Source organism: Papio anubis, chromosome 6, assembly GCF_008728515.1.
Source record: "Papio anubis isolate 15944 chromosome 6, Panubis1.0, whole genome shotgun sequence".
In the NCBI taxonomy this organism is placed as follows: Eukaryota; Metazoa; Chordata; class Mammalia; order Primates; family Cercopithecidae; genus Papio; species Papio anubis.
In genome coordinates this window covers 19,581,677-19,609,003 of record NC_044981.1, presented here as the reverse complement: position 1 = coordinate 19,609,003, position 27,327 = coordinate 19,581,677, and the positions used below count along the sequence as shown (strand labels likewise).

The 27,327-nt window shown below is 37.2% G+C and overlaps 1 long non-coding RNA gene across 1 annotated transcript in view; it reads left to right on the top strand.

The window, feature by feature from the left end:
- The first annotated feature begins 735 nt into the window (after nucleotides 1-735).
- LOC116275251 overlaps nucleotides 736-27,327 on the top strand; it is a 53,419-nt gene continuing 26,827 nt past the window's right edge. Inside the window, exon 1 of the long non-coding RNA XR_004184206.1 lies at nucleotides 736-4,605. This is a non-coding gene — a long non-coding RNA (uncharacterized LOC116275251). The remainder of the gene's footprint in view (nucleotides 4,606-27,327) is intronic.

Here is a 27,327-nt window from a genome sequence, read left to right as displayed (position 1 = left end):
TGAAGCAAATGTTCCATTATGTATTGAGGCTTCTAGAGAATTTTTTCTTTAAATACCTACTTTAGAAATTACTTCTATTTTCATACTGCAAACTCTTTGTTATCCCAGAAAATAGAGAACAATTTTATACAGATTATTGAAAAACCAGTTTATCAAAGAAACTTGTTTTAACCAATATATTCTATAAGCATTGCTAACGAAGAGGAAAAAGGAGATTTACATTTTTTTTTCTTTCTGTGAATGTATGATCCATAGTATAATAGCCAAAAATCTATAGAATAGTGAAAGTGAAGCTAAGCTCCCAGTCAACTCTTAGACTGGATTCAGCCTCTGAGTAACTTCACAGTGGCTGAAGCAGAGCTTTCAACAAGGAGCTTTATATGAAAGAGGCTGGAAATTTGCTTTGAAATTTATAAAAGCAAACCTTCCAAATAGAAAAAGGTAAAGCAGAGCTCAGACTGCCTTTGTGTGTGTGTGAGCAAAATAATACATCATTATTATTATTATTATTATTATTTTGAGACAGAGTTTTGCTCTTGTTGCCTAGGCTGGAGTGCAGTGGCGTAATCTCAGCCCACTGCAACCTCCATCTCCCGGGTTCAAGCAATTCTCCTGCCTCAGTCTCCCATTAGCTGAGATTACAGCGCCCACCACCACTCCCAGCTATTGTTTTTGTATTTTTAGTAGAGATAGGCTGATCTTGAACTCCTGACCTCAGGTGATCTGCCCACCTTGGCCTCCCAATGTGCTGGGATTATAGGCATGAGCCACCATGCCCAGCCAATGATACATTATTTTTCTAGGGACAGAGTGCACTAGGAACTTACACAATGGATAGGCAACATTCTAAGAATGAGAAATTGTATTTCATAAATCTCTCTAGAGACTACTGCAGAATCATGTGCCCTGAAACAGTCTTTTCATATGTCTTCTGTTTTTCAGGAAAACATATTTCTGAACTCCTACAAAAAGAGGTGACATTTTATGTTCTCCATAAAAGATTCTCTTGGAAAGTTATTTTATAGTTTGTTTCTTAGACCCATTCCAAAGAGTTTTTTTGTTTGTTTTTTTTTTTCTTTTTGCTTCAGACAGGACTCATATCTCTTATAAAAGACGGAGAGAAGGTGGACTGGGTTATTCAGGGTTTGGGGAATGAGTAAGAGAGTAATTTAAAGTTTTTCTTTTTATCACCAGAGTTCTCTCTTTATCCCTCTAAAGTACAAAAGCCCAAATTGAAGAATGATTTTTCTATTAGGGGATATGAAATATACCAGGGCCTGCCTCCACACTGTCTTAACTTCTGCATGCGCTTCTAACTACTCCATGTGTACATATTAGTTGCCAGCTATATTAGTTTCTACCTCATACTTGTACTGATAGAAAATGCCTGGCAAGCGTGACATCAACTCTTGACCTGCAAGTCATCATTAATATATCAAACCACTTTTTCTCTCTGAGCTCAAGAGTGTGAATCAAGCAGCTATTACAAATCAATAAGCACTGTCATAGTAGATCAAATCTGATCATCTGAGCCCTTGATTTCAATCAGCCACCATTCTTCTGTCAAGGAACAAAAGGCTAAAAATTTTAATGCAAGACGGACTTCTGAATCTAGAGGAAAACCTCAGGAGTGATCTTTCCGTCACCTAAAACTTTCTAAGCATCAGTTCCCTCAGGTAATAACAAGTGTTGGTGTATATGTTCTCACACCTCCTTTGCAGCCTACAATTGTACAAAAAGGCTAAGACATTAGGCCAAGAAAATATTATCCTTTGTGGGTAAGGATAATTATAAGTGACAACCGTAAATGTGCTGTTCAGTAGAACTTTCTGTGATGAAGATAATGATCTCTGCAGTCCATCATAGTAGCTGCTAGCTATTGAGCACTGGAAATGTGATTACTGCAAAAGCAACTGAGGAAACACATTTTTAACTTTATTTAATTTTAAATAATTTAAATTTAAATAGCCATGTATCATTACAGATTGAGTATCCCTTATCCAAAATGCTTGAGACTAGAAGTATTTCCAGTTTCAACTTTTTTCGAATTTTAGAATATTTATACTGAGATACATCGGGGTTGAGACCCAAGTCAAAACACAAAATTCATTTATGTTTCATATGCATCTTATACATGTAAGCTGCAGGCAATTTTATATAATATTTTTAATAATTTTGTGCATGAAACCAAGTTTGTGTACATGCGGTGTGTAATTTCCCACTGACATTGTAATGTCAGTGCTCAAAAGGTTTTGAATTTTGGAGCATTTCAGAGTTCGGATTGTCACATTAAGAATGTTCAACTCATGGTAGCTATAATATTGGACGGGGAAAGTCTATAAAACACTTCCATAGAAAGAATCTATTTTATAGTATGATTGAGAGTTAGTGTTTTGACTAAACTATGTGTTTCCCTCTCTGGTATAAGCTTATTTAAAATGTGTGCTATGAAAGAAATAAATATAAAACTTCCAATGTGGAATGCTTTAGAAGTGTGTGGAAAGGCTGGATGATGTAATTTAAAAAATTATGAAATATAGAAACATGGACTGGCCCATAATAAATTCCTCATGTGAACTTATTCACAAAATAGAGACATGATATTTGTTGTAGATATTCTAGTCATTATAAATGTATATGCAAGAATCTTTTTATAAGCTGTGAGATCCTACTTTTTAAGTGGAAACTCTGTCTTTTGCAGTTTTCTTCTTACATCATTTGGCACACAGTAAATATTAAAAATTTTTGTTTTGTAAAAGAATGAACAGAGCAGTAAGTCACCAAGGCACGTGTATACCTACGTAACAAACCTGCAAGTTCTGCAAATGTACCTCAGAACTTAAAGTATAATAAAAAAAATTCAATCACATGTTAAAAAAAAAAAGAATGAACAGAGTTTGTCAGGTTCTAGTACCCATATGAAACGCCTCTCACCTTTGCTGAGAACAGTGATAAACAGAAAAGGAAAGAAGGGTTCTTTAACAAGTCATCACTTTCTTGCTGTAAAATTGCTCTGGGGTAATCAACACAGAGAAAGAAACACAAAAGAAACTATAACACACAGCATTTCTTAGCACCCTTTTTTCCCAAAAGTCATATCAAATTGTAACCACTTAATTGGAACTTGGTTGTTAGGCTATTTCTGTCCTGTGTGTGTGAGTATAGAAATTCCAAGTGACTCTACTTCTTAACTTAAAATGAACTAAGTATATGTGTTGCTTTCACCTTGGGGTCTCAGTTAGTCTTCAACAGGTGCTGCTGAAAAAAAGTTAATGCCAGATGATTAAACAGAAAATGTTTCTTGTGATTGTTTACATCGGGAAGGATGTCTCCTGCAGTTAATTTTCTTGAGAGGTTATACATTAGTCTAGAAGTCCTGTGTTCTGGACCTATAATGACAGTCTTGGCATGCTTAAGTACTGACACAGAAATCCCTTTTTAATCTACCTTAATTAGCATAGCAAAATTATGAAAAATTATCAGAGTAGGATTTTCTGATAACCCCCCAGCTTTCTATCAATGGCGACTGTCAATTTAGAAGAACTGACTCCTGTTCTTGATCATAGAGTAACATACGGATCTTTGACATTCTCTAACAGACCACCTTGTAACGTCTTTTGTCTGTATCATCCTTTTTCTTTTCTTTCTTTTTATTTTTTTAGAGCCAGAGTCTTGCTATGTTGCCCAGGCTGAACTTGAACTCCTGGGATCAAGGGATTCTCCTACCTTAGACTCTTGAGTAGCTGGGACTACGGGCATGAGTCACTGTGACTGGCTTATATTATTATCCTTGTATCCTCACCTTAAATTCCAGGACAAGACGCTTCTCATCTAGCTAAAAAATATTCCTGGTTGGTTTCCATGTGATGTCACCAGCACATGTGATATAGAAATCTATAATAATAAAAAAGTCATATTTATGGCAAATAATTCATGTTGGCAATAAATGAATAACTAATGCTAAGTAGCTAGATAGCTAAAGAGCATGTGAATAGCTTATGATAGGACGTTTCTTGATCCTCCAGATCTTTCACCTGGTATCAGATGCAAACCAATATGAAATGTCACATGGTAAAATATGTGCCCTTTTATCAGTTTGTAGCTGTGTGTTAGAAAGATCTTATATCATCAAAACTTTCCAAGGAAGTTACATAATATAATTGGGCATTAATAATGACAGATGGCTGAGAACCTGAGTATTTTAAATTGCTTTCTCTGATTGGTAAAGGTATCACAGATAACAAAGAAGGTTTCAGCACTGTGTTGTGGTGATATAATTTAGGGGTCAGACTCACACTTGGACAGAAGTCTTAAAATGGGCTCATGGTCAGTTCAAATTAAATATCATGAATGCTAACATACTCATGAAACGTCTTGTCTCCAATTTTTACAGCAGGGATTCCTCAATTTTTGTTTGTCTCTATGTTTTAGATGACACTGTAAGCGGTTGGTGTCCCAGTGCCATCTGGCACATAATAGCAAACACAGATCCACTACCATATGGTGAAACGCCAGTAGAACGAAGCAGTGGTTTCATTTCATCATAATGTGCTAACACATGGGAGTAAAGATGAGGCTGACATGATGGAAAATGTCTTCGTATTGGTGAGTTCAATACTGGAAAATACGTACTCCAAATCATGGGGATAGCCTTGGGAACATTTGAAGACTTTCTTTGGTGTGCGTAGAGTAAGGTCATCTTGGCTTTGTATTTGTTATTTTGGTTGGTGGTTGTAGTAGGTTTCTATCGCTGTGATACAAATGACCACAAATTTAGTGGCTTCTAACAGCACCTGTTGTTTCTGTTGGTCAGAAGTCTAGATGCAATGTGGCTCAGCTGGTTTCTCTGCTTAGGGTTGCACCAGAGTAAAATCAAGATGGCAGAGCTGCAGTCTTTTCTGGAGGCACTGGGGAAGAATCCACACCCAGGTTCATTCAGGTGGTTGGCAGAATTTGGGTTCTTGTGGTTGTGAGATCCTGGCCCCTGTTTTCTTGCTGGCTGTAGTCCAGGGGCAGCCCTCAGCTCCCAGAGATCTCCCTGCCGCCCTTGCATGTTGTCCCCTATATCTTAGAATCAGCAATGGATGTGGTGTCAAATCCTGCTCAAACTTGGTGCCTCTCTGACCTTCCTTTCTGTTGTATCTCTCGACTCTAGCCAGGGCAAGATTCTTTTAAATGCTCATGTGATTAGATGGGGCCAACCCAGGCAATTCAGGACAATCTCCCTATTTTAAGATTCTTAACCTTAATTATACCTGCAAAAGCCCTTTTGCTGTGTAGGGTAACGTATCAGCATGTTCCAGGCATTAGGGCTGAACATCTTTGGAGGGAGTGGGCATTATTTTGCCAACCACAGCGACAATCAGGATTAATAGTTTCTTATTCACTATATATTATTAGTAATAGCTTTTGATTAACTGCATTATTATTATTATTAACTGTACTTTAAGAGAGTTTTAGTTCTTTCTGTATCTCTCTTGCTTTCTCTCTCTCTCTGTCTCTTTCTCTAATTCTCTTTCACTTAGATACCTGGAATACTGAAAGAAAGGAGCTTTCCTTTTACTTCCTATAGGATTTCCCCCCACATATTTTCTAAACAAGTACAACTTGGACATTTATTATTATATCTGGGAAACCTGAAAAGCATGGTCTTTATGAAGTAAGCATTCCAAGGCAAAGGAAATTATACACTTAATGTGATTAACTAAGAACACCGCTGGATGTGAAGGTGATGCCTTTATTATATCCATTGTTACAGTATTTAATTTTTTAAAAACAGAACAAATTTAGTAAAGGTTTCCATATTTGTAATATAACCAGATGCTAACTGCCTGTAGGCATGGGTTATGACAGCTGCTTAAATTCCTCCCGTAGTTCATGTTAGTGTCAACAAAGTCTTATCTTTGAAATTAGCACGGTGCCCTTTGGGAGGAGGTCAAGAGATCGAGACCATCCTGGCCAACATGGAGAAACCCCGTCTCTACTAAAAATACAAAAATTAGCTGGCCGTGGTGGCGGGCGCCTGTAGTCCCAGCTACTCGGGAGACTGAGGCAGGAGAATCACTTGAATCCAGGCGGTGGAGGTTGCAGTGAGCCGAGATCATGCCACTGTACTAGAGCGAGACTCCATTCCCCTGCCCATCCCCCACCCCCCACCGCAAAATAAAAGAAATTAGCACAGTAACAAGTTAAGTACAAGTAGATTAAACTTGGTTTTATATGATACCAGTAACATTGAAACAGTAGAACACTGGCAATTTTTTTTTTAAATTCATCCTGTGTGAATTAGTCTATTCAGGCTTTCTACTACTCCTTGGTAATTTATATTTCTCTAGAAAATTGTCCATTACACCCATGTTTTCAAGTTTATTGGCATTTGAAAAATATAATAGATAGTATAAATCCATTATATAAATGGATTTTATATAATTATAAAAAATATAATTAAAATATTTTCACTTGTAGCTATTTTTATTACTTGTGTTTTCTTTGTTTTGAAATTATTATTATTTTGTGTTTTTCCCTTTTCTTTTCTTTTCTTTCTTTTTTTATGAGACAGAGTGTCTCTCTGTTGCCAATGCTGGAGTGTGGTGATTCCAGCTCACTGCAACCTCTGCCTCCCACATTCAAGCAATTCTCATGCCTCAGCCTCCTGAGTAGCTGGGACTACAGGCGCCTGCTACCATGCTCGGCTAATTTTTTTATATCCCATAGAGACAAGGTTTCCCCACGTTGACCAGGCTGGTCTTGAACTCCTGACCTCAAGTGATCCATCAACCTCAGCCTACCAAAGTGCTGGGATGTTTTTTATCCTTAACATACTCACAGAAGCACTTTATTCCTGTTCGTTTAATCAATTCTGAGTTTTTTGGTACCCTTATTGTGATTTTGAGGTTTCTTTATTTTATTTTATTTTATTATTATACTTTAAATTCTGGGGTACACGTGCAGAAAGTACAGTTTTATTACATAGGTATACATATGAGCCATGGTGGTTTGCTGCACCCATCAACCCGTCACCTACATTAGATATTTCTCCTATTGCTACCCTTCCCCTAGCCCCCCACCTCCTGACAGGCCCCAGTGTGTGATATTCCCCTCCCTGTGTCCATGTGTTCATTGTTCAACTCCCACTTATGAGTGAGAACATGTGGTATTTGATTTTCTGTTCTTGTGTTAGTTTGCTGAGAATGATGGTTTCCAGCTTCATCCATGTCCCTGCAAAGGGTATGAATATATCCATGGTACATAGTATTCCATGGTGTGTATGTGCCACATTTTCTTTATCCAGTCTATCATTGATGGACATTTGGATTGGTTCTAAGTCTTTGCTGTTGTGAATAGTGCTGCAATGAACATGCGTGTGCATGTGTCTTTATAGTAGAGTGAGTTACAATCTCTTTGGGTATATTTCCAGTAATGGGATTGCTGGGTCAAATGGTACTTCTAGTTCTTGACCCTTGACGAATCATCACACTGTTTTCAACAATGGTTGAAGAGGTTTCTGTATTTTTTCCCTTTGCTTTATTTGGGTTTATTCTAGCACATTCTGTAGAAAAAATAATTTATTTAATTCCTCTTGTTTTTAATAAATTATTGTATTTATTTTAATAAATAATTTAAAATTTATAAATGCTCCTCTGGGAACCACATTACCTTCATCACTTTGAGATATAGTATTTTTGTTTTCCTCCATTTTTTCCTCCTCTGGTTTAAAAGCTATACATTCAATTTCTATCCTTCTATGATTACCTTTACATTTTTAACACTTTATTGAACTTAGAATTTTCTAAAATGTCTTCTGTTATTCAGTTACCTTTTTGTTCCATTGGAGAAGATAAGAGTGTTAGAAATGTTAGAATAGTTTTTATTCTAAGGTTCCCCTCACAAGCTCTTCTCCCCTGCCCCCCACAAAATCCCAAGTAAACCATATTACTATCTGGAATTTTAATTTCAACTAATTGTTCATATATTTTTATTTAGGTATCATCAATAAGTTTTTACTACTTATTTTTAACTTTCCATTGAATTATTTATCAAAGTTCTTCTTTTTGGATTTGTTTTTCTTCTTGTTAAAACATTGTCTTTCAAAGTTGACTTCTGGGAGAATCTATAGGTAGTATAATATGCTAACATGTTAGCATACCCATATTTTACTTTTTCTCTTGAAGAGTTCATTTGTTTTTATTCATGAAGTTGTATTGTATATTGAATTCAAGGGTCAAATTATTTTCTCTCAGGATTTGGAAATATTTTTCCATTGCTTTCTTGCATTCTGTGGTACTGATAAAAGTTCTGATGTCATTATGATTCTTATTTTTGAAGATGAAACTTTTTTGTTTCTCTGGTAGATTTTATAATTTTCTCTGTTGTTATGTTTGTGTTCATGGTATTTTGAGTAAAGTTATATATTTTTTCTTATTGGACTTAGTGAGCACTGTCATTCTAAAGACTCATTTTTTTTTCTCTCGGTTCTAGAAAATTCTCAGCCGTTATTTGTTCTAGTATTGCTTCTCTTTCATTTCTTCTATTGTTTGCTTCCAGAAATATCGTTAGGGGAGTATCACATTTTTGGGTGTCTATTCCAAAAGTTTCAATTTTTTTTTATTATTATACTTTAAGTTCTAGGGTACATGTGCATAACGTGCAGGTTTGTTACATATGTATACTTGTGCCATGTTGGTGTGCTGCACCCATCAACTCATCAGCACCCATCAACTCATCATTTACATCAGGTATAACTCCCAATGCAATCCCTCCCCCAACCCCCCTCTCCCTAATAGGACCCGGTGTGTGATGTTCCCCTTCCTGAGTCCAAGTGATCTCATTGTTCAGTTCCCACCTATGAGTGAGAACATGCAGTTTTTGGTTTTCTGTTCTTGTGATAGTTCGCTGAGAATGATGGTTTCCAGCTGCATCCATGTCCCTACAAAGGACACAAACTCATCCTTTTTTATGGCTGCATCATATTCCATGGTGTATATGTGCCACATTTTCTTAATCCAGTCTGTCAGTGATGGACATTTGGGTTGATTCCAAGTCTTTGCTATTGTGAATAGTGCCGCAATAAACATACATGTGCATGTGTCTTTATAGCAGCATGATTTATAATCCTTTGGGTATATACCCAGTAATGGGATGGCTGGGTCATATGGTACTTCTAGTTCTAGATCCTTGAGGAATCGCCATACTGTTTTCCATAATGGTTGAACTAGTTTACAATCCCACCAATAGTGTAAAAGTGTTCCTATTTCTCTACATCCTCTCCAGCACCTGTTGTTTCCTGACTTTTTAATGATTGCAATTCTAACTGGTGTGAGATGGTATCTCATTGTGGTTTTGATTTGCATTTCTCTGATGGCCAGTGACGACGAGCATTTTTTCATGTGTCTGTTGGCTGCATGCATGTCTTCTTTTGAGAAATGTCTGTTCATATCCTTTGCCCACTTTTTGATGGGGTTGTTTGTTTTTTTCTTGTAAATTTGTTTGAGTTCTTTGTAGGTTCTGGATATTAGCCCTTTGTCAGATGAGTAGATTGCAAAAATGTTCTCCCATTCTGTAGGTTGCCTGTTCACTCTGATGGTAGTTTCTTTTGCTGTGCAGAAGCTCTTTAGTTTAATTAGATCCCATTTGTCAATGTTGGCTTTTGTTGCCGTTGCTTTTGGTGTTTTAGACATGAAGTCCTTGCCCATGCCTATGTCCTGAATGGTATTACCTAGGTTTTCTTCTAGGGTTTTTATGGTATTAGGTCTAACATTTAAGTCTCTAATCCATCTTGAATTAATTTTCATATAAGGAGTAAGGAAAGGGGCCGGGCGTGGTGGCTCAAGCCTGTAATCCCAGCAGTTTGGGAGGCCGAGACGGGCGGATCACAAGGTCAGCAGATCGAGACCATCCTGGCTAACCCGGTGAAACCCCGTCTCTACTAAAAAATACAAAAAACTAGCCCGGCGAGGTGGCGGGTGACTGTAATCCCAGCTACTGGGGAGGCTGAGGCAGGAGAATGGCGTAAACCCGGGAGGCGGAGCTTGCAGTGAGCTGAGATCCGGCCACTGCACTCCAGCCTGGGCGACAGAGCGAGACTCCATCTCAAAAAAAAAAAAAAAAGGAGTAAGGAAAGGATCCAGTTTCAGCTTTCTACTTATGGCTAGCCAATTTTCCCAGCACCATTTATTAAATAGGGAATCCTTTCCCCATTTCTTGTTTTTGTCAGGTTTGTCAAAGATCAGATGGCTGTAGATGTGTGATATTATTTCTGAGGACTCTGTTCTGTTCCATTGGTCTATATCTCTGTTTTGGTACCAGTACCATGCTGTTTTGGTTACTGTAGCCTTGTAGTATAGTTTGAAGTCAGGTAGCATGATGCCTCCAGCTTTGTTCTTTTGACTCAGGATTGTCTTGGCAATGCAGGCTCTGTTTTGGTTCCATATGAACTTTAAAGCAGTTTTTTCCAATTCTGTGAAGAAACTCATTGGTAGCTTGAGGGGGATGGCATTGAATCTATAAATTACCTTGGGCAGTATGGCCATTTTCACGATATTGATTCTTCCTATCCATGAGCATGGTATATTCTTCCATTTGTTTGTGTCCTCTTTTGTTTCGCTGAGCAGTGGTTTGTAGTTCTCCTTGAAGAGGTCCTTTACATCACTTGTAAGTTGAATTCCTAGGTATTTTATTCACTTTGAAGCAATTGTGAATGGAAGTTCATTCATGATTTGGCTCTCTGTTTGTCTGTTACTGGTATATAAGAATGCTTGTGATTTTTGCACATTAATTTTGTATGCTGAGACTTTGCTGAAGTTGCTTATCAGCTTAAGGAGATTTTGGGCTGAGATAATGGGGTTTTCTAAATATACAATCATGTCATCTGCAAACAGAGACAATTTGACTTCTTCTTTTCCTAACTGAATACCCTTTATTTCTTTCTCTTGCCTGATTGCCATAACTTCCAACACTATGTTGAATAGGAGTGGTGAGAGAAGGCATCCCTGTCTTGTGCCAGTTTTCAAAGGGAATGCTTCTAGTTTCTGCCCATTCAGTATGATATTGGCTGTGGGTTTGTCATAAATACCTCTTATTATTTTGAGATACGTTCCATCAATACCAAATTTCTTGAGTTTTTAGCATGAAGGGCTGTTGAATTTTGTCAAAGCCCTTTTCTGCATCTATTGAGATAATCATGTGATTTTTGTCTTTGGTTCTGTTTATATGCTGGATTACGTTTATTGATTTGCGTATGTTGAACCAGCCTTGCAACCCAGGGATGAAGCCCACTTGATCATGGTGGATAAGCTTCTTGATGTGCTGCTGGATTCGGTTTGCCAGTATTTTATTGAGGATTTTTGCACTGATGTTCATCAAGGGTATTGGTCTAAAATTCTCTTTTTTTGTTGTGTCTCTACCAGATCTTGGCTTTTTATCTTTTTATGCTACATTAAAAATAATTTTTGTCCAATCCTTCAAGTGACTGATTCACTCTTCAGCTATTAAGACCATTTACTGAGATTTTCTATCCTTTCTCCCAGTGATTTGAGATGGCACCTTGATCATATACTAAATTTTCGTAGATATTTGTGTTTATTTCTGTACTTCTATTCAGTTCTACTGATTTATTTGCTTATTTATGTGCCCGTGCCATAATATTTTAATTATAGCTTCTTTAGAATATATTTTAATGTTTGGTAGGGCTAGTTATTTCTTGTAGTTGTTTTTTTTTGTATTGTTTTCTTGAACATTTGTGCATGTTTGCTTTTCTCATACAAACTTTAGTATGAACTTGCCTATCTCCTTAAAATTACTCTTTGGTATTTTAATTGAGATTGCATTGAATTTATAAATTAATTTAGGAAAAACTGACATATTTACAATGTTGAATCATCATATCCAAGAGAAGGGGCTGTCTATCTATTTTTTCTTTTTTTTTTTTTTTTTGAGACGGAGTCTCGCTGTGTCTCCCAGGCTGGAGTGCAGTGGCGTGATCTCCTCACTGCAAGCTCCGCCTCCCGGGTTCACGCCATTCTCCCGCCTCAGCCTCCCAAGTAGCTGAGACTACAGGCGCCCGCCACCACGCCCGGCTAGTTTTTTGTATTTTTAGTAGAGACGGGGTTTCACCGTGTTAGCCAGGATGGTCTCGATCTCCTGACCTCGTGATCCACCCGTCTCGGCCTCCCAGAGTGCTGGGATTACAGGCTTGAGCCACCGCGCCCGGCCTATCTATTTTTTCAAACTTACTTTTGTGTCTTTTAGGGGTGATTTGAAATTGTCATCATATAGGTTTTGCACATTTCATCTTAAATGTCATCCTAAGTCTTTAATCTCTTTTGTTGCGAAAGTGAAAGAGCTTCTTTCTGCCATATGTCTTCTAACTATTTATTGTTTGTGTATATAAAGGCTATTGATTTTGTATTTTGATACGTTCCTGAATTCTTTTGTAATTTAAGTTAGATTTATCATTGATTCTCTGGGGGTTTCTAGATATACTATTTGCAAATAGAGATATTTCTATTCCTTCTTTACCCATTCTTATGTCACTAATTACTTTCTCTTGTTTAATCATATTGGTTAATAGTCTAGTACAAGGTTGAATAGCAGAGATAGTAAAATTCTTTGCCTTGTTCCTCAGCTAATGCTTTTCCATTAAATGAGATTCTGGCCTTAGCATTTACATGTCTTTATCTATCTCCATCTCCATCTCCATCTCTATCTCTATATTTCTATTTCTATCTCTGTCTATCTCGATCTCTAGATAGAGATTATTATGTTATGAAAGTATCTCTTCATTCCTATTTCTTGAGTGTTTTCTATTCATGAATGAGTGTTAATTTTGGTCAGAGGTTTTTGTCAGCATTTATGAAGATAATCATATTTCCCCCTTTATTACTATGGTGAAATATATTAATGTGGTTTCTAATATTGAGCCAACTTATATTCTGGGAATAAAACCCAGTGGTCATTCCATATTACTTTCTTAAAGTGGTGTTGGATTCTGTCTGCTAATATTTTGTTTGGGTATATTTGCATTGATATTTGTTAGTGGGATTAGTCTCTGTTTTTCTTCCCTTAACATATGTACTTCAAAAAAGGAATTTGAGAATTTTCTTTCTTTTTCAATACTCTTGAATAATTCATGCAGCATTGGGATTATTTGATGTTTGAAGGTGTCATAGCATACCACAGTGAAATCATTTGGGTCTGGTGCCTTTTCATATGGTTTTCTTCAATTCTTCCATGAATATAATCTTTTTAAGTTTTTTAGGTTAGTTTTGTTTTCTTTCTTGCTTTGCATTTGCTCCCTGTAAAGCCTTGCAGCTAGCTGGGGGCAGTAGGGGCAAGTATGAGAGACTGCAGATTGGGATTTGGTGAATTTGACAGTTTTGACGTTCTCAGCCTTTAAGTAATGATGTAATGGTTAATTTTATGTGTCAACTTGACTGAGCCACAGAATGCCCAGATATGTAGTAAACATTATTGTGGGTATTTATGGGAAGTATATTATGTATTTGTGATGAATTTAACATTTACATTAATAGACTGAGTAAAGCATAGTGCCCCTTCTAATGAGAGTGGGCCTGATCCAATCAGTTGAAGGTCTGAATAGAAAAAAATCAATCCCTCTCACAGAGAAAAGTGAATTTTTCCTTGCTTGATTGTCTTAAGCCAGGGCATCCATTTTTCCTGACTTTGAACTAGAATTGAAACATCAGTTCTTCCTAATTCTTGGACTAGAACTATACCCTTGGCTCTCCTAAGCCTCCAGTTTCTCAACTGCAAATCTGGGGACTTGTCAGCCTCCATAATCTCATGAAATAATTTCTTATATATAGTTGATCCTTCACAATGCAGGAGTTGGGGTGCTAACTCTCCTGTACTGTTAAAAATACATGTATAACTTTTGATTTCCCAACAACTTGACTTCTAATAGCCTACTATCAACTGGAAGCCTTACTGTTAACAGATACAGTTGATCAACAATATTTTCTATGTTTTTTTGTATTATATATTTTATCGTTACAATAAAGTAAGCCAAAGGAAAAAACGTGCTGCTAAGAAAACATAAGGAAGAGAAAATATATTTACTATTCACTAACTGTAAGTGGATTATTATAAAGGTCTTCATCCTCATCATCTTCACTTTGAGTAGGCTGAGGGGGAGAAGGAGGATGAGGGGTTAATCTTGCTCTCCCAGGAGTGGCTGAGGTGGAGGAGTTGGAAGGAGAATCAGGAGAGTCAGACACACTTAGTGTAACTTTACAGGAATATATCATAATTCCTGTCTAACATTTTGCTTTTTCATTCCTCTAAAAATGTTTCTACATCATAGATGGGTCCATGTTGTAAAAGAAATCAAAAACAGTGTTGAATAATCAGAATCCTTCAGCTGGATTGTCTAATGTAAATGTGTTTTCTAGCACTGCTTCTTCTACATTTTCTTCATCATCTGGCACAGGTTTGGAAGCACTCATCTCCATCAAATCATCTTCTGTTAATTCCTCTGGTGTGGCGTGTATTAGCTCCTGAATTCTCCAAGATCCGTATCTTGAAACCCTTCATATTCCACATTTTTTTTTTTTTTTTGGCCATCACAATCTCTCATGATTTCCTTGATTGGCTCTTTGTAAATCCTAAGAAGTCATGCACAATATCTGGATACAGTTTTCTCAAGCAGGAATTCATTGTTTCAGGTTTGATAACTTTCATGGCTTTTTCTGTAACGACTATGGCATCTTCAGTGCTGTAATCCTTCCAGACTTTCATAATGTCCTCTCTACAGGGGTTATCTTCCATAGTGTTGGCAATCCTTTCCATAAAGTACCATGTGTAATTATCCCTAAAGGTCCTGTGACTCCCTGATCTAGAGGCTGAGTTAGACACATTGTGTTTGGGAGCAAGTAGACCACTTTGCTTGTTGAACTCATAAAGTTCTGAGTGGCCAGGGACATTGTCCAATATCAAAAGAACTTTAAAAGGCTATCTTTTACTGGCAAGGTATTTCCCGACTTCAAGGAGAAAGCATGGGTAGAACAAATCCAGAAAAATGATTTTTGTTGTCCAGTCCTTCTTCTGCAATCAGAAGACTGGAAGTAGGTATGTATCTTTTCCCTTCAAGGCTTAGGGGTTAGTAGCTTTATAGATGGGGGCATTCCTAATAATAAGCTTGACTGCATTTACACAAAAAGGTAGAGTTAGCCTATCTCTTTCTACCTTGAATCCTGGTGCTTGTTTCTCCTCCCTACTAATAAATGTCCTTTGTGGATTTTTTTCCAGAATAGAGCACTTTTGTGTGTATTAAAACCTGTTCAGACAGATATTCTTTCTCCTCAGTGATTTTCTTAATGGCATCTGGGAACTTGTCTGCTGCCTCTAGGTCAGCAGAAGGTGTTTTTCTTATTATCTTGTGTTTTTTAAAGCCAAACCTCTTTGTTAAATTATCAAACCATCCTTTGCTGGCATTAAATTCTCCAGCTTTAGATCATTTACCTTCCTTTTAATTTGATTTGCCATATAATGACTTTGCCTATTTTCAAATCGTTTTAGAGTCTATAGGTGTGCCTTTCTTATAGCAATTCTGCACCCAAATAAAAGTTGCATTTTCAATATGAGATAAAAAGCTATTTTGCAAAAGAAATGCAAGGTTTTCCCACCTGCTGTGGTAGCTGCAGTGATGGCTTTAAGAATTTCCTTTTCTTTTTTTATAACACTCCTTATGCTGGATTAATTTATCTGTGAAATGGTGGGCAACCACAGCTGCACACCTCAATCAAGCAAAGCTGCACACATATCAAGCAATTCAACTTTTTCTTGTAATGTCATGACTTTGCTTCCTGGGAGCACTTCCAGCATCACTCATGGCACTTTGTATGGGTCCCATGGTGCTATTCAAGGCTTATGGCATTGCACTAAACATGATGAAAAATGCTTGAGAACTGCAAGAGAACACTTTTTACTGTAATATGCAATTTTCTGAAGAGACAAACTGCTCATGTGGAGATGGTTAGTGATTAGTGTCACGTGGCATTTTAAGAGGATACTCCCAACACTTGAGCTCACCACAATAGCAACAGGAAATGGCTACAAAATTATTGCAGTACTGTAGTGAGTATTATAGTCAATTTTATGCAGTTATGATTTAATACTGCATCTTTCCATTTGTTTACATTCCTCTTGACTGAAAATAGTGCCATGTGTGGTCTGTGTGTGCGTGTTTGACCAAGTATAACTTTTTGTAATAGATTTGTGTATATTTTATGGTAGTAAATGATCAAATAGACTAGTATCTACATATATTTTATGCAGTCATGACATCTGAAGTTTTCTCAATTTTCTCAGTATTTCTGGGCTACACACTTCATCTGAGTTTTTCAAATTATTGCAAATATTCAATAAATACAAGTTTTATTGCAAATGTTCAATAAATACAAGTTTCAATAAATACATGTTCAATAAATACAAGTTTTTCCAATGTATTTATTGAAAAAAGTCTGCATATAAGTGAACACACACAGTTCAAATACTGTTCAAGAGTCAACAGTATATATGCATATACTATTGTTTCTGTATATAGTACATACAGAAGCACATAAACATATATGTATATATGCTTCTGTTTCTCTGAAGAATCCTGACTAATACAGATTTTGGTGCCAATAAGTGGGATGTTGCTGTAACAATGTGGAAGCAGCTTTAGAGCTGGGTAATGGGCAGAGGCTGGAGGAGTTTGAGATATATGCTAAACCAAGCCTAAACTGCTCTTAAAGACTGTTAGGAGAAATATGAATGTTAAAGGTGATTCTGGTGAGGACTCAAAAAGAAAAGAGGAGAGCCTCCATCTTCTTAGAGAATACATAAATAATTATGAATGGAATGTTGTTATAACTGTGGGCATTAAAGGTCATTCTGTTGAGGTCTCAGGCAGAAATGAGAAACAGGTATTACAAACTGGAAGAAAGGTATCTTGGTTATGATGTGGCAAAAACTGGTGCTGGCCACATGAAAAATTGTGTGCTAGTGTTTTGTGGCAAGTGGAACTTATGAGCAGTGAAACTGGGCATTTAGCTGAAGAATGTTCTTAACAAAAATGTTGTAGGTATGGACTGGATTCTCCGGACTGCTTATGATAAAATGAGATAGAAGAGAAATAAATGGAAGCAATTTTTAAGCAAAAATTGACGCAAAGCATGAAGATTTGGAAAATTCTCATCTTATACGTATTGTGAAAAATGGGAAAGCTTATTCTGAAGAGAACCCCAAGAGTGTGGCTGAACACCCATTCAACGAAGAGTTTAGTTTGTGTGTGAACCATGAATTTAAGTAGCCGCTTCAGCTGAATTCAGGAACAGAGGTGGAATTATATCAGCAAAAACAGTGCCAGCAGGGACTAAACTCGACATTAAAAATGGGACAGAATGAAAGAAGGCTGTCAAAGTACTTAGATCATGCAGGACTGTATGCTATCTATCTCTATTTCCACCTTTCAAGAAAAGGGAAGAATAACTCTGAAGGCAATTCAGAGAATGGCAGGGTTGACATTCCCTCCTGAGGCCCAGGGGATAGGACTTGTTTCAAAGGTTGGGGCCTTTTTGTTTTTTGGGTCAAGGATGCCATGGTCTGGTGTTCAGTGGTGGGGCTACCCTCACAGAGCTGTTGGGGTGATGCTACTTAGGCAGGAGGTGAGACGACTGCAGAAGTGGGACTCAATCCAAGAGTCGGGGCTCAGGCATTGGACCAAATTGACTAGCTCAAACAGGCATGGGGCAGAAGCAGCTTTCCATAAGACACATCCACCAGAGTGCCATGTCAGTTTGCCATTACCATGGCAACATCCGGGAGTTACCATCCCTTTCCATGGCAATGACCCCACCACCTAGAAGTTACTACCCTTTCCCTAGAAATTTCTGCATAAACTGCTCTTTAATCTGCATGAAATTAAAAGTGGGTATAAAGATGACTGCAGAACAGCCCTGAGCCACTGCTCTCCCCTGCCTATGGGGTAGCCCTGCTCTGCAGGAGCCGTCCCAGAGCTGTAACACTGCCTGAGCTGCAACACTACCACAGCTGCAACCCTGACACGTCAGTAAAAGTGTTTTCTTCCACCAGTGGCTTGCCCTTGAATTCCGTCCTGGGCAAAGCAAATGACCCTCCTGGGCAAAGCAAATAACTCTCCTGGGCTAAGCTCCAATTTGGGGCTTAACTGCCCTGCATCACTACCACTCCTGTAAGCCTGGAGGAGAAAGCATTGAACTCAAGAGCATTACTCTGGATCCTTACGATCTCATAGAATTTGTCTTGCTAGGTTTTCTAATTGTTGAGGACTCATCACTCTCATTTTTTTTCTCGTTTCTTCTTTTTGGAATGAGAATGTCCATCCTATGCATGTCACACCACTGTATTTTGAGAACACATAACTTGTACTTAGTTTTGCTGGTTCATCGCCGGAAGTAAATTTTGCCTCGGGATAAATCTTACCTGCAGACTCATTCATCTGATTAGAGATCATATTTAGATATGATCTCAGAGTTGATGCTGAAGTGAGTTAAGACTATGGGAGCTGCTAGGATGGGATGAGTATATTTTGAATGTGAGAAAGAATGAATTTTGGGCAACCAGGGCAAAAGGTTATGGAGTAAATATATATGTTTCCTCCATCGCAACCCCAGAGTTCATAGGTTGGAGCTCTAACACCCAGTGTGGCTATATTTGGAGTAAGGAAGTAAGGTTAAAAGAGATTACAGGGATGGGGCCTAGATCCAATAGGCTTAGTGTCTGTCGAAGAAAAGACTCCCTCTCCCTTCACGTGTACTCAGAGTAAAAAGATGTGAGGACAAAGTAGCTATCTACAAACGGGGAAGAGAGTTTTCTCCAGAAATGGAACCCCGCCAGACCTCGATTTGGGACTTCCAGGCTCCAAGGAGAAATAAATTTATTTTGTTTAAGCCACCCAGCCTGTGGTATTTTGCTATGGCAGCTCAAGCAAACTGATATAAATGGCGAGGCCACGTTTTTGTGTAGGATTTTCCTGGTTATGCAGTTGTTTCATTATATTTTGGGAAAAAAATTTATAAGAGATTATTACACAACTACTATTGTCTTTAGCTATGAGAGAAGTAAATCACAATTACTAAATTCAATGTGATTGACTTTTAGAAAACATTTTCTGAGTGCAGTCCATTTGATTAACCTGATTCTTGAAATATTCTGGACTTTTTCAATTAATTTCTACTTCTGCCATTTGTCTTTCTTACCATTTTTGGATTTAATAATTTGATTTTTTGTTATTGAATGTTTTCTCCCACTCAAATGCTCATACTCTATTTTTAATTTCTTATTGATTACCATTGAACTTTTACTTTGTTATATGTTTTAATATAACAAAATCTAAAGTTAAACAATATCTTTGCTTTCATCCTAAACAAGACATGATCTTGTCCTACCTCTCTGAATGCACGATATTTTTTGTCCTTGGTATCTTCTAGTTTCACTAAGATACATCTTAGGGGATTTGTTTTGATTTATCCTGTTTAGAGCAAGTTGTACTTAGCAGATCTGAAGATCTGCAGATTTTTTATCCTTTCTAAAAGATTTAGGTATTGCCTTTCCCCCATCCCCCTATACTCCCTACATGAGTCTGCAAGTAGACTTATGTTGGTCCGTATCACACTATCCTCCAAGATCTCTTAAAATCTTTTTCATATTTTCTCATTTTCTTATTTCTTTTTTTCCTGTATTGTGGATAGCTTTTGGATATGTCTTCCAGTGTACCATTTCTCTCTTTCTTGCATCAAGCTGGTGTTTCACCCATCCCCAGCATTTCTGATTTCTACAAATATATTTTTCATTCCTAAAAGCCCCTTTTTTTCCCTAAAGTTTTATTTTTACTTCCAATAACTTCTTGCTGAATGCTTTACATTGAATATTTTACTTTTTAAAACATTTCATATAGCTATGACATATATCCAACAAGTTAAACATCTGCAGTTTTTGTGAGTCTAAATCTGTTATTTCTTATTTATGCATACTGATGCTAATAGCAGTAATTTTGCTAATTTTGTTTGTGAGTTGATTACTTGTTCTTAATCATAGTGAGTCCTTCAGGACTAACATATTTATTAAATCTAATGTGACTCTCATTTTTCTTAAACCTATGAGTTTAGTCCATTTGGTTATCCTGATTATTGCGTTAGAGGCCTTTTTAAAAATTAAGTTATATTTATCCCATGTTTTTTTCCCCTTTTTACTATTTTTAGATTGAATATTTTTGTTCTGCTTGATCTACTTAACTTTTTTTCTCACTCAAATTTATACACTCTTCTTTTAATCTCTTATTAGTTACCATTGAACTTTCATTAGGCATAGTTAATATCACAAAATCTAAAATTAACACCTTTACATCTCAAACAATACTCAAATTTCAGAACATTTTATCTCTTTCTGCAGACTTACATAGTATAGATTTCCATTATATTAGTTTCACTCCAGCTCCCAATTCTGTAAGTCTCTTCTGCCCTAGCTCAGCTTCTCAGCTCTGTGGCCTTGAGTCATGCCTACCCTAGCCGACTTTTCCTGTGTATTCCTAACCTGATTCCTGAGTTCTCCCATCTCAGATGTTAGCTTCAGAAACCCTAGCCCTGTACTCCTGGTAGTGCTCATGTTTATTTCTTTGAGAGCTTTTTTTGGGGAACTCTCCAATCTTTTGTAGTATCAACAATACCTCCAAGAGTAAGTTTTTTTTTTTTTTTTTTCCCCAGGGTCTAGTTATTGTAAGAAGGTCAGTCTCCCATAGCAATAATGATTAATGATACATTCTGAATCTCATGTTTTTTATTTCAATAACTGTTCTACTCATAATTATGTTATCTAATCATTTTTAATGCAAACCTATTCTTGTTTCACAACCACTACTCTTATTTAATAATTTATTGTATTTTTTAATATATAAATACCAAATTTATTTTTTTCCCTAAAAATTAATTGTTCAATTTTCACTTTGCATAAGAAATTCTTCTAGATGCTGTAGAATATAGCAGTAAATAAAACAGACAAAATTCTCTGCCTTTGTATATTCAATATTGTAGTGAAAGGCGATAATGGCTAACTTTCATAGACTGTTTAATATATGTCAAGCATTGCTCAATAGCAATATTTTCCACATTCTGTAAAAAACAAAAAACGATTTCCATCTTTAGTTATTATCTCCCTGGATAGTGAACATACATATTTTTAAAAACCCTTTTCAGATTATTCCCTTATTTATATTCCTTCAAGTTTAAATGGTTTCATACATGGATCTTGTTTCTCCTCCTTCAAGTGTTAGATTTCCAGTTGCTTGGTGTCTTGCAGTTCTGTTTTCATTTTCTAAGAAAGAGCTTTTCCTTGTTCATTATGGATTATGATGATCTCCTTAGGAGACCATCTTGTAGCAGCACCAACTCAAATCTTGACAACTTAAAGTTCAAGTTTTAAATGATCCTTAGGGTGTAAACAACTAGATAGTATATTTTGTAAGGTTGCAAATATGCACACTACACACACACACACACACATATAATGGTGTATTTTTAAACCATTCGCCTCTTTTTATCACTTTTTCTGTTTTTTCTTTTCTGTTTTTTTCCTGTTTTGAAATATGTCTTTCTAATCTATGGAGATATTCTTCTTTGGTTTTCAAGCCCAAGTGTGTATTGATTAGGTTACTTTATTTTCTATAATTTCTTTGAGTTTGGTGAAAAAGGATGAGATTTCATTTCACGCTTATTCTGCCATCCTAAATGGAAAGTTCAGTTTAAATTTCATATGTCATTTTCAAACTTCTGATATAAAATATATTCATGTATTATCAACAGTTTTTTTTAAATTAGAAATTTTCTTTTACCTTTTAGGCATATAGTGACGTTGTCTCATCTGCTAAAACCTTTCCTTGGGTAGCTGCGAATATGATGTGCCATTTAACTAGTAAAGCTATTGAAAGCCTTCTTAATTAACTTTATTTCCGAAGAGGAATTATAGCTAAGAAAATTTCTAGATTGCTGCACCGAGAGAAATGTCACAACTTTGTGGTATAAACGTAATTGTCTTTGCTTGGCTGTTGATTCTGCTTATGTTGTATAAACCCTTGAACACTGACAGCGACATCATTGTAAAATGGACTTTATAAAACAATTCTGTGAATGCCTCGCTCTTTTTAGTCTTAGATGAATGAGAAGTGGTAAAATATTTTGTTACAGCTAACATTTGAGTTCTATTAAATGCCAGAAGTATAGAACTTGATTGCTCAGGGCCTTATGTACCAATTATTTTTATGGTGGAAAGAAATCCTCTCGGCATGGGATTCCTCTGAAATAGAATGAATACCATCAACTTCTTCGATGGATTCCTAAACACATGTTTTCATTTCCCTTGCACCGATAATGAAAAGTGTACAGATCCCTATGGAGCATCACTTGTTATTTTCTGTTTCTTCTTTACCTGAAGATGCCTTTCTAGGAATTCACACTCTAAATAGGAACCTCCAGTTCACTAAGTAGCCACCTCATAGTTGCATATTATTCCAACTGTGCTAGCAACAGCTGTGAATGAGAGAAATGCATATCATCATAGAGCTTATGGAGCTCAATATGTTAGTTCTGTTTATTCAAAAGACCACCTGTGTTTCTGGGGAAATTGGAGAAGTTCCAAAGGAGAATGAAGACACAGCAGACAGTCATGAAACCTTCAGAGCCATAAGCGGAAACATCATTGCTTTGGGTTAAACACAATGTGACAGTCCTGTGGGAAACTTGATTTCCAGTATCTATAACACAGCATTTTTGGTTGGAATATTAATTAGCAAATAGATGGCTAAAATGCCCAGCTCTCTCTTCTCACATATAGAAAGGGTATGAAATTATGACTATCACTGTGAGGAGAAAATTACATTGCTATGTGAAAAGAAATTCTAGTTGTCCATTTTTTAAAGCTATATTTTTCCTTGTTTACTTTAACATTTGTGGAGGTTGTTTTATTGACCCTAAATCCACAAACGTTCTGTTTTCTCTTGAATCGATAATCAGCCTATTTCCTCCTGGTTGTTGAGGGAAATTGAGTTACCTTGGGGCTCCTCGGCAAACCCTTCCCATCAAGAATTTCACTGTCACCCTGATGGGTCCTGACTTAAACAGAGAATGTGTGAGAGAAAGGTCGAATAATGAATGAATGAATGATGCATTGTGATGTCTGGTGCTCTCATATTACAGGCTGCTGAAGAAGGGATGAGGCAAAATTTGCCTGACAGGATACCTAAATTGAGCGTAGCCTCAGGGTAGGAAAAATGCAAGTAATTCGCTTTTCTCTTTCTTGGTTGTGACCATGATGAGATTGAATTTGAGAATTATGCTGCCATAACAACATCAAGTTGCTCTATATGAACAGTGTTGTTGGCGGGGATCTTTCTCGACTTCCTCCTGCCCCATTAAAGGCTCTCTGGCAATACCGAAGGCATCCTGTCAGACCTGTGGCATGCACCCTGACACAGGCATTGGGCTAGCTTTTACCAGGCTGCTTCTTTACATATCCACAGAGTGTATGTACCTTAGGATCCCACAAGCAACTCAATATTACTTTACCTTAGAGAAAACAGCTAATTGAGACAGCTGATTTAGAGGTGGCTTTTTAAAAGTGCTTCCAGAACACACTCTTCATTCTAGTTTGCCCAGCTTTGTTATGAAAGTATAGCTATATCATGGGGAAGCAAAACTTTCCACACAATATCATATACTCTCTGCCTGAGTTCTTTGATTCTTTGCACAGTGGTGCACGTCTATAGCGTTTCTTGCAGAATCCAGGGGTCATTCTTTAAAATGAGGTTGGGTAAATGTGCAGATTATGAAAGGAGATACTAGGTTTAAATGTTCTCCTCTAAGAGTCCAGGCTACTCCTCTGCCAAAGCCAGCAAAACACTAAGGTAAAAGAAGATAGCCTCAGTGGGATATTGTAATAGAAGGCAGAGGCCAACCATACACAAGATTATAGTGTAATGTAGAAATCAAAAGTGTGGAAAAATCACAGTGGCAAAGGATAAAGTTCTTGGTTTTTGAAACGTGTTACACGTGTATATTTTTTCTTTTTTCCCCCGTCACCTCCCCCTGAACTTTTAATATGAAATTCTTGATGCTGCCAGAGACGCTATCTGTCACACAATGAGTATTTGTGTGGATTGCATTCTGGGCTGGGGCGGCTGAGCATTCTAGTGTGGCTAGCTAATTGGTAGTGAAAAGGAAATGCCTAGACTTGCCTAGGAGAAATTACCCAACTGTTCCCCTTGCAGCTGGTCTACCTGAGAGTGGGTTTATGAGCCAAGCTCTGGTGAGGGGTGGCAGCAGTGGTTAAGAAGTCCTGCCAGTGAAGTCCCCCTCAGAAAAGCATTCCACACCTGTGTTTCAGAGAATAAAATATCCTTTGTTAATTTCTCCCACTCCTATCTTTGCTAGTGTAACGGTGTGGGTTATTGAAAAATTAATTAGGGTCTTGTCCTTTTTGCTGCCCTATACCTCACAAAAAGAATTTAAAAAGGTAATTTTTTCTCCCTTTTAAGCAACAAAAACGTAAGAAGAGCTACTAACAGGCTGGTCCAGGAACCAGCAGCAGCAGTATCTCCTAAAGACTTGCTAGAAATGGCAGTTCTTAGGCCCTATCTCAGACCTACCGATTCAGAATCTCTGAGGTGGGGACCAGCAACCTGTGTTTTGATACATTTTCCAAGTGAGTTTTATGAAGTCTAAATTTGAGAAGGAATGGGGAGGCAGGAGATAATCTTTCTGGTTATACACCGTCTAGATAGTCTCAGAGAGAAGACGGTAAGAGACAGACAGGAGACAATGTAAGAAAGAGGGCTGGAGACCTCAGCACTCGGAAGGTAGAAGGCAGTGGGCTGTGTAGATGACAAATGGCATCTATTCCCATGGATTTCCTCTGTAGGTAGCAAGTTTCCATTCCATGGGAATGCCTGGAGATCGATCATAACATGTGTGGCCTTGCGAGTGACAGTGAGGATCCTGGCTGCTGACTTTGGCTTGGAAAGCATGGGCACTGCTAGTAGAGTCATTCCACCTATCTGAGTGCCATATGAGCTTGGACAATGAGCATTGCCTGGGGAGACTACCAAGGACGGAAAGCCAGAGGCCCCTCTCCCAGGACTCTTGGACTGTGTCAGCCCAGGGTTTTCAGATAATCCCAGCACAGTAGGGTCCAATCCCTGTAATTTGCCTCATATTGGATTTTCTTCCAATTTTGGCCAGTGGGGAACAAACAAGACTTAGTACAATTTCAAAAATAAATGAAATAGACACGAATGTATTATAGAAACCACTCCTAGTCATATCAGAACAAGAAATATTATTCAAGAAGACACATTAAGTATGAGAATGTTTGTTCCCCTCTGCCTTTAGAAAAAGTGAAGAATTCTTATGCCTGATATCCTCTGAGAACTGCTTCTTAGAAGGTGTTTAGTAAATTCATTGGTTAACTACCAGGCAAAGGGAAGACATATCTTTCCCTTGTTTGTCTCTATGTGAAAAAACTTTTAGAAACACTTAAGGAGAATATAAGAAAAATAAAATGATACAACTGATTCGTTTAAGGTTGAGCTGCAGAAAACCATGTGTGTTGTGGTGGAAAGAAGGCAGGAGTGGGGGCCTCGGCTTTGATTCCCACTCTGTCACTTACTGGCTGTGTGACTTCAGGGAGGGAGATTTTATTTTTCTATGATTTAGCTTAATCTTCTGGGTCTTCGTTTCATTAGAGATTTCTGTAGCTCTTTCTTTCTCATCATAGAGGTTCTGGTTAGATATCGTTTGCTGAGAATATCCTTCCCTTCCCTCTCTAGTTAAAATATACACCCCAATACCACTCCATCCCTCTTTTTTTGCTTAGCTTTTACTTCTTGGCGTTTATCAGAAATTGTGTCATTTATTTACAAATTTGCTTGCGTATAGCCTGTTTCGCCCCCTACAAAGTAAGCTCTATGAGGACAGGAACTCAGTCCGTCTTGTTCATACCTTTAAACTGATGTCTAGAGAGTGCTTACCAATGGTAGGACTTCATGCATATTTTTTTTAATGAATGAATGAATGAATAAGTGAATAAATCATCTGTAAGAACTTGGGCTTTGGAGTTAGAGAGACCAGGATTGGATACATGATTCTGACGCTGACCAGTAACAATAACCTGAGACGTGTTACTTTATCTCTCTCAGCCTGTAAAACAAACTAATAATTAAATAAAATAATGTAGGTAAAAGACAACTGATTGTACAGTACTTAAGAAACAGTGATTGAGTAAATGAATGAAGCTTGTAAAAGAACTTTTAAAGGGAAAAATCTATAGCAATATAAAAAGTTAATATTGATATAATTAATAATAATAAGGCTAAAAGATCCTTCTAAGGTGAGGTTCTAATGCTTATCTGCTATGAATAGAAAAACATACCTAGAAGGCTTGTGAGAATTGCCCATACCATGTTCATACTGTGAAACAATGAAGAGACACAAACTTTCCCATCTCCATTTTCCTGTGAAAAGTTTCATTATAACCCATCATACATGGGAGTGTAAAAACCACCTCAAACTCTGGAATGCATGCCAGATGACTTGTGTGTTAATTCTAGTTCTGTTACTAACAAGCCTGGCAATCAGTGGCACGCAATAACTTCTGTGTTATTTCATCCTCAAAATGTGGTTATTTCATCTTCAAAATGTGGACATAGAAGGAGATGATCTTGATAGCGTTTCTCAGTTGCAAATGTCCTATGAAAGTATTTACTTTCTTAGAGCCTTTCTACAAGGACCTTTGATTTTTGATCACCCGAGCCTTGTTTTAACCATGAGCTTGGACAATCAGTGTGACATGAGGCATTTATTTAGCACATGCTATACAAACTCTAGCACATCAAAGGTATTCATTCCTTATGCCACGACTTTTAATATTAAGAGGCCTTAGTGAAACTGTAGATTTTAAATATTTAAAGTGCCACAGTTCAGTTTTCAATGTTCCTAATATTGGGAGAACATGAATGTATTGACAATTGTTATGAGGAGAATGAGCAGTTGTCATTTCTTTTTCTTTTGCTAAATGAAATTTATCTTTATTCCATGTGAGAAAAATTTAAAAAAAATTGTACTGTCGAGAAATTGTGGGGACTAGGAAGTCAAAGTGAGAGATTCAACTCACATGGGTTTAGAACCAATAGTTAAGTTTGTTTCAAATGCTTCTGTCCCAAAATCTGAATATGAATGAAATGAAAAAAACAAAAACATAAAGCAACAAAGAGTGTATATAACAAATCTTATGAAAATCAGTTTC